The sequence below is a fragment of the Lathyrus oleraceus genome, chromosome 1, assembly GCF_024323335.1.
Source record: "Lathyrus oleraceus cultivar Zhongwan6 chromosome 1, CAAS_Psat_ZW6_1.0, whole genome shotgun sequence".
Taxonomy (NCBI): domain Eukaryota; kingdom Viridiplantae; phylum Streptophyta; class Magnoliopsida; order Fabales; family Fabaceae; genus Lathyrus; species Lathyrus oleraceus.
In genome coordinates this window covers 200,640,065-200,648,690 of record NC_066579.1, presented here as the reverse complement: position 1 = coordinate 200,648,690, position 8,626 = coordinate 200,640,065, and positions in this window count along the sequence as shown.

The window sequence follows — 8,626 nt, the reverse complement described above, 5'->3', positions numbered from 1 at the left end:
TTGGATACAGATCCACGGGGCGATCACGAACGTTGAACGATGACAACGTCTCTACTCAGTTCACACGAACGGATTCCTTCAATCGCAGTGCTAGCTGTTATGAATGAAGGCTTTGAGTGAGAGAAAGAGAGATACAAAATTCCAATTCTTCAGTTGAATTTGAGTCTAAGTGACAATGCTTCTACCCAAGGGGTTCTATTTATAGAACCACTTGTGTGGGCTTCAAGCTAAAAAGCCCACTTAAGTGTATTTTGGCCCATATCTTATAATATGCCTAAAAACACTTAAGTATTTGGTACCTTACCATATTTCGTATTCCACTTAAGTGCACCGTACCTTACGATGTTCCTTAGTTACTCTTAAGAGCACCGTACATTACGATATTCCTTAATTACTCTATCTCTCATCAATCCGTCCTTTGTGTGTGACCCTGTAGGTTTTCGTGACGTTGGCAATTATATTAAATCACGCATTTAACATAATAAACAGTGAGCGGTATCTAGCAACACATCACTGCTACCCAAGACACGAAAATGTCATGTGATATGACAAAACCTCCTGTGATAATAATTATGTGTATAATTACCCCTTTTCCCTTATGTCTATATTGAACACAAGGTATATACCGTGTTGTCGCAACCTAAAATGCGAAAAGAAACAACCGGCGAAAAAAAGAAAAAAACAGCAGAAGAGTCGCCACCGTGCGTTATTTATCCCAAAGGAGGGAAAGGAAACGCTCGAAGTAAACCTGGAAAAAGGAAAGGAAAAGACAAGGTCTCGCAACCAAATCTTGGGTTCGGGAGTCGGTTATGCGAAGGGAAGGTATTAGCACCCCTACGCATCCGTAGTACTCTACGGGATCCACTGTTGTTGTTCTTGTCTAAAGGGTGTGGGTTTATCTAATGTACTATTTACCAAAGAAGGGGTCAAAAGAAAATGACTCGCACGGATGTCGCATCCACTGCATACGTATCTCATCTGAATATGAGAATCAGAGTCTTCGTAGCTCGGCTACCTATGGGTTAAAGATAAGTGTGCTCGGTAAGACATCGCGTTTTATGCCTACGTATCTCATCTGGAGTGAGAATCAGAGCAAGCCGTAGTTCGGCTAACCTGTTTTATTTGTTTTGTGTATTTTAGGTGAACGACGTTACTATGCAATCTACCGGATGCTCGACCTTTGGAGACTTACTCGCCTGTAGTAGAAGGAGTTAACGTGTTCTTAGGAGAAGAAAAATCAATGAGTTTGTTTGTGTTTTAGGGATGCTCATGCAAAAAGGAAGTCCTAGACGAAGGAACCATGCTACCTTAATTGACATGCAAACGAGAGACTGTACGAAGCCTAGCAATCCTATGGGGTGTTGTGTTTTAGGGATGCTCAAGCAAAAAGGAAGTCCTAGACGAAGGAACCGTGCTACCTTAATTGACATGCAAACGAGAGACTATACGAAGCCTAGCAATCCTATGGGGAGAAGATCACACCACACAAAACATGTATCTTAAAATAAACCCACCATTAAGGGGGCTTGAACATACATGGGTAGGGCTTTAGTCAAGAGGGGTCATATCAACCTCGACAAACAAGCCATGGAAAGGTAATCAAATGAGCTCTTAACCACTGACATTGAATGTCAGGGTGAGCAGATCAAAAGGGTAATGAGGATAAGACCTCATAGCTCTCACCCTGGACAGGGTGAGCTCATGACAAAAAATGGGGATTCAGAAAGGTGGAACCCTCTCCACTGACTGACCGGACAAAAGATCTTGGGCTTGTGTTCTGAAGCATCGATACATAGTGCGAGCATAAAGAACGACACACTGAATAACGGAGGATTGACTACTAATCCCTTTTATCCGTCAATTGCCTCTTCATGGAGGTCTTTAGCTAAGAAAACGGTAAAATGTGGGAAAGATGTAAAAGGGATCACGAGATCTACCACACTGATAAAGATCCGAAATAACAGCAACTAAAGAGACAAGAAACCCAGAGATCTCTCAAGCTAGCACCATCAAAGAAAGCAAGTCAGCATAGGTAATCAGAATAAATCTCCAGATGGTATCCCACAAATAAAGTGGAATACCAAGCAAGCTATCTCTTCAGGAGTCATGTGAGCCCTCACAAAAACTCAACAAACATGTTAGAATAACAAGATGGAATCAAGAGATAACATGCCACGACAAATACAAAACAAATTAGAGCAAACAGAAAAAATCAATTACTGTCACGCTCGCTACTGCTTCGCTTAGCGAGGTGCTAGCGAAGCTTTGCTACATGCTCGCCTAGTGAGGTGCTAGCGAGTGCCTGCGGGTTTTGGATTCTTCCTTGATAACAGTTCGATTTCCATAATCCCAAACCCTGTTTGGAGAGATCGGTTGAAATTGAATTGAACCCTTGGGTTTGCCGAAAAATCTTAGGGTTTATATGAGAGAGAATTGGTTCTTTGCAGATGAATTTCCTTCAGTCTCTGGAGGCTGCTTTGAATTCTGTTAGCTCTTCTCTAGGGTTTTGTTCCAAGGAAGTTTCAGAGTGTTTTTTTTTCAATTCTCTGTCTGTTCTCCCTTTTTATAACCTGATTTTCGTGGCTTTGTGGGCTCAAATGAGAGAGGTCCAAGTCCAAGATTTTTCTGTTATATTTTTAAAACGCGTGGTCTTCGCCTAGCGAAGAATTTGCTCGCCTAGCGAGCATGACAGTTCAGACCTGGGACTCGCTAGGCGAACCACTTTGCTCGCCTAGCGAGCATGACAGCTCAGGAGCAGACTTTTGCTCCTTCCAGATTAGCGTTTTGACTGATGAATAGACCCCATTTGAACGTGTTGGAAGTAACTCAAGTCATTCCCTTGTGTTGACTGATCACCCAGATAGGATCCACGAAGTGTCTTGGATGATATTCAAGCTTCTTGGAGCTAGTTCTGATTGACATGATGAAATGCAATATGCAATGTCAAATGACCTAAAAATGAATGCATGAATGAGGGGGGAAAATTTGAGGTGCTACAGCTTCCCCTATTCAATCAACTGTGAACCTGAATGGATGAAAGCAGCGGCTATCAGATTTTCAAGGTAAATAGGGATTGAATACCAAAAGAATCGGAGAATTTGCACTCTGTAGGTGACGAATCCAAGAAAACGAGGCCATTTACCGTTGGCGGCTTCAAAACAAATTTGATATTTACCGATATCAAAGAAAGCGGGGCCATTTACCGATGGCGGCTTCAAAACAAATTTGATATTTACCGATATCAAAGAAAGCGAGGCCATTTACCGATGGCGGCTTCAGAACACACTTGATATTTACTGATATCAAGGAAAGCGGGGCCATTTACCGATGGCGAAAGCGAAATACTCGATATTTGTGGATAGTGAATCTGCTGGGGAATCTTGAGCGACAAAACCATATACCGATGGTTAACAAGCGGCTGATGTTTACCGACATCGAACAACGATATTTACCGACATCAAAAAAGGAAAGGATGCACACGGGTGTTGACAGAACGATCTTTGAGAGACATGCCATTTATCGATGGCCAACGATTGGAATTCGACGTTTACCGACATCGAAAGATGATGTTCGCCGACATCAAAGAAAAGCGCCAATATTTACGGGGATCAACACGACACTTACCGGTATCGCAAGGATGACATTTACATATGTCAAAATAAGGCAGACGCTTGCCGGGGACCAAATTGGAAGAGGATCAAGTTTTCCTTTCACAAACTGGTGAGAAAATAAATCTCACTGGGATTATCGATTCTGAATGTTGCCAAGAGCAACTGCTGCAAATGTGCTGCACTGATGTTGAAAAATGATCCGTCTCTGCTGGGGATAAGATCCAATATGGCTTAATGCATGTATGCATATGTTTGAGTTTTCTATGGCGTAATGCCCCATACTGAATGGAAATGCTACGCGATTTGAGAATGCGAATGCAAATGATTACTACATGCAAGATGCAAAGGGAGGAAAAGTCATGCTGGGAAAGCAAATGATCGCTTTACTGAGCACACAATTTCTGATTCGATCTTCCAACTCTGCAGGGACATACAACAATTCTGCTGAGGATACTTACTGATCTGACATTCTCGGTACGGTAGAGAAACCAACTCAACGGGGGAGTCACTTGTTGGGAAAACACCAACCTCACGACCATGCTGGGGAAACAAATTCTGAACTCGACTTAGACGAACCAACCTTACACGTCCGGACAGTGTTGAAACAAAAGGGTCTTCCTTCGAACAAACTTTGGCTCATTGCTTTTAGCCATCAATTAAAGATAATAACCTGCAAAACGGCAAGACATACATGCCCCAGGGGATCGTACGGACAACATATACTCAAGTGTACTCAACATTCAAAATGATTTTCAGATGTTTTTATCTTTCCGCACGTCATTATTTAGCCTTCATGTTTTTAGATGCAATGTTTATCAAAAATTCGGACGTTTTTGCAAACAAAACAGTAGAAATAAAAAACAAGAGAGCAATTTGACTGAATAACGACTTTTATTGATTGAAAATGGCCTACAAAGGCAAATACATCAGGAAGCAATTCATAGGAAGAGGTAATTGCGCCAAAAGAGAAAATAAACTATCCTATTGGCAATGTGAACACGGCGTTCCACTATTTTCCAATTTTGTTATGACTCATAGATCTTCAATTTCTCCCAAATTCTTCGCTTTCTAAGAAGAGTGATTGGACCGATCATATCCTTCAAGATGGTATACACTGAAACGCGATGAAGTATAGATAACTCAGACTGTAGTCTTCGCTTTAATCCCTCTTTTGCCTGGACCGCCTTTTCAGGTTTTCAATCCACCGGAATACCCATTTTTGCCTAAGCCGCATTTGCAGGTTTTCGACTTACCGGGTGTACATATTATTTTTTATTCTTTATCCCTAACTTTTTCCCGAACCTTTTTTTTTCTTGGTTCGCCGGGATGCCCTTTTTTGCCTGGACTCTTTTTTTTTGTCCAGTGGGTCAGTTTATGCGAAGTATTTTTTGACTACATCTGAATTCACAGGAGACGGAAAATCTTCACCATCCATAGTTGTAAGCATCAAGGCTCCACCAGAAAAGACCTTTTTAACAACATATGGACCTTCATAATTCGGAGTCCACTTGCCCCTGTTATCTGTACCGGGAGGAAGGATCCTCTTCAAAACTAAGTCACCTATCTGATAGCTTCGAGGACGCACTTTCTGATCAAAGGCCTTCTTCATCCTTCTCTGATATAGCTGTCCATGGCACACAACTACTAATCGCTTTTCCTCAATTAAATTTAACTCATCAAACCTGGCTTGAACCCACTCAGCCTCGTCAAGTTTTACATCCATCATCACCCTCAAAGAAGGGATTTCAACTTCTACTGGCAAGACTGCCTCCATGCCATACACAAGCGAAAACGGAGTTGCCCCGGTTGACGTACGCACTGAGGTACGATATCCATGCAAAGCGAAAGGCAACATCTCATGCCAATCCTTGTATGTCACAACCATCTTTTGCACAATCTTCTTAATGTTCTTGTTTGCCGCCTCTACAACACCATTCATCTTTGGTTTGTAAGGAGAAGAATTGTGGTGTTCAATCTTAAAGTTTTTGCAAAGCTCTTTCATCATCTTGTTATTGAGATTCGAACCATTATCAGTGATGATTCTCTCAGGAACACCATAACGACAGATAATTTCTTTCTTAATGAATCGAGCAACCACTTGTCTGGTAACATTGGCATAGGAAGCTGCTTCCACCCACTTGGTAAAGTAATCAATCGCGACTAGGATGAAGCGATGTCCATTAGAAGTAGTAGGTTCAATCTTTCCAATCATATCGATGCCCCACATCACGAATGGCCAAGGAGAATTCATAATATTCATAGGGTTTGGTGGTACATGCACTTTATCTGCATAGATCTGACATTTGTGGCACTTCCGAGCATATTTGAAACAATCAGATTCCATGGTTATCCAGTAATAACCGGCTCTTAACAACTTCTTGGCCATTGCTTGACCACCAACATGGGTACCGAAAGATCCCTCGTGTACTTCTTGCATTAACATGTCTGCTTCGTGTCTAACCACGCATCTGAGCAGAACCATGTCAAAGTTCCTCTTGTACAACACATCATCCTTGTTCAAGTAAAAGCTTCCAGCTAGCCTTCTCAGTGTCTTCTTGTCATTCTTTGACGCTCCTTCAGGATACTCTTGGCTTTTGAGGAAATTCTTAATATCATAAAACCACGGCTTCTCATCAATAACAGACTCGGTTGCAAACACATACGCAGGCCTCTCGAGTCGATTCACCGCAACGTGTGTCACATGATTCTGCCAATGAACTTTAATCATGGAAGACAATATGGCCAAGGCATCGACCATTTGATTTTCATCTCGGGGTACATGATATAACTTTACTGTCTTGAAGAAAGTTAGGATCCTTCTGGTGTAATCTCTATAAGGAATCAAATGCGGCTGATGAGTATTCCAGTCTCCATTTACTTGGTTAATCACTAGGGCGGAATCTCCATAAATGTCCATAGTCTTGATCCTTAGATCGATGGCTTCCTCAATCCCCATGATACAGGCTTCGTACTCAGCCTCGTTGTTGGTTACTTCAAAAGTCAATCTGGCGGAAAAAGGTATGTGTGCACCTTTAGGATTAATGAGTACTGCTCCAACACCATTTCCACTCACATTTACTGCCCCATCAAACATCAGTGTCCACTTGCCATCAGGATCCGGTCCTTCCTCGACAAGAGGCTCTTCACAATCTTTCATCTTTAAGTACATGGTATCTTCATCGGGGAATTCAAACATCATCGGCTGATAGTCATCAATCGGTTGCTCGACAAGGTAGTCAGACAAAATACTACCCTTGATGGCCTTTTGCGACGTGTACTGGATATCATACTCTGTCAAAATCATCTGCCAACGAGCCACTCACTCGTCCGGTAAGAGCCGGCTTTTCAAAGATATACTTTTAGCACCCCTACGCATCCGTAGTACTCTACGGGATCCACTGTTGTTGTTCTTGTCTAAAGGGTGTGGGTTTATCTAATGTACTATTTACCAAAGAAGGGGTCAAAAGAAAATGACTCGCACGGATGTCGCATCCACTGCATACGTATCTCATCTGAATATGAGAATCAGAGTCTTTGTAGCTCGGCTACCTATGGGTTAAAGATAAGTGTGCTAGGTAAGACATCGCGTTTTATGCCTACGTATCTCATCTGGAGTGAGAATCAGAGAAAGTCGTAGTTCGGCTAACCTATTTTGTTTGTTTTGTGTTTTTTAGGTGAACGACGTTACTACACAATCTACCGGATGCTCGACCTTTGGAGACTTACTCGCCTGTAGTAGAAGGAGTTAACGTGTTCTTAGGAGAAGAAAAATCAATGAGTTTGTTTGTGTTTTAGGGATGCTCATGCAAAAAGGAAGTCCTAGACAAAGGAACCGTGCTACCTTAATTGACATGCAAACGAGAGACTTTACGAAGCCTAGTAATCCTATGGGGTGTTGTGTTTTAGGGATGCTCATGCAAAAAGGAAGTCCTAGACGAAGGAACCGTGCTACCTTAATTGACATGCAAACGAGAGACTATACGAAGCCTAGCAATCCTATGGGGAGAAGATCACACCACACAAAACATGTATCTTAAAATAAACCCACCAACAAGGGGGCTTGAACATACATGGGTAGGGCTTTAGTCAAGAGGGGTCATATCAACCTCGACAAACAAGCCATGGAAAGGTAATCAAATGGGCTCTTAACCACTGACATTGAATGTCAGGATAAGAAGATCAAAAGGGCAATGAGGATAAGACCTCATAGCTCTCACCCTGGACAGGGTGAGCTCATGACAAAAAGTGGGGATTCAGAAAGGTGGAACCCTCTCCACTGACTGACCGGACAAAAGATCTTGGACTTGTGTTCTGAAGCATCGACACATAGTGCGAGCATAAAGAACGACACACTGAATAACGGGGGATTGACTACTAATCCCTTTTAGCTGTCAATTGCCTCTTCATGGAGGTCTTTAGCTAAGAATATGGTAAAATGCGGGAAAGATGTAAAAGGGATCAAGAGATCTACCACACGGATAAAGATTCGAAATAACAGCAACTAAAGAGACAAGAAACCCAAAGATCTCTCAAGCTGGCACCATCAAAGAAAGCAAGTCAGCACAGGTAATCAGAATAAATCTCCAGATGGTATCCCACAAATAAAGTGGAATACCAAGCAAGCTATCTCTTCAGGAGTCATGTGAGCCCTTACAAAAACTCAACAAACAGGTTAGAATAACAAGATGGAATCAAGAGACAACATGCCACAACAAATACAAAACAGATTAGAGCAAACAGAAAAAATCAATTACTGTCACGCTCGCTACTGCTTCGCTTAGCGAGGTGCTAGCGAAGCTTCGCTACATGCTCGCCTACGGGTTTTGGATTCTTCCTTGATAACAGTTCGATTTCCATATCCCAAACCCTGTTTGGAGAGATCGGTTGAAATTGAATTGAACCCTTGGGTTTGCCGAACAATATTAGGGTTTATATGAGAGAGAATTGGTTCTTTGCAGATGAATTCCCTTCAGTCTCTGGAGGCTGCTCTGAATTCTGTTAGCTCTTCTCTAGGG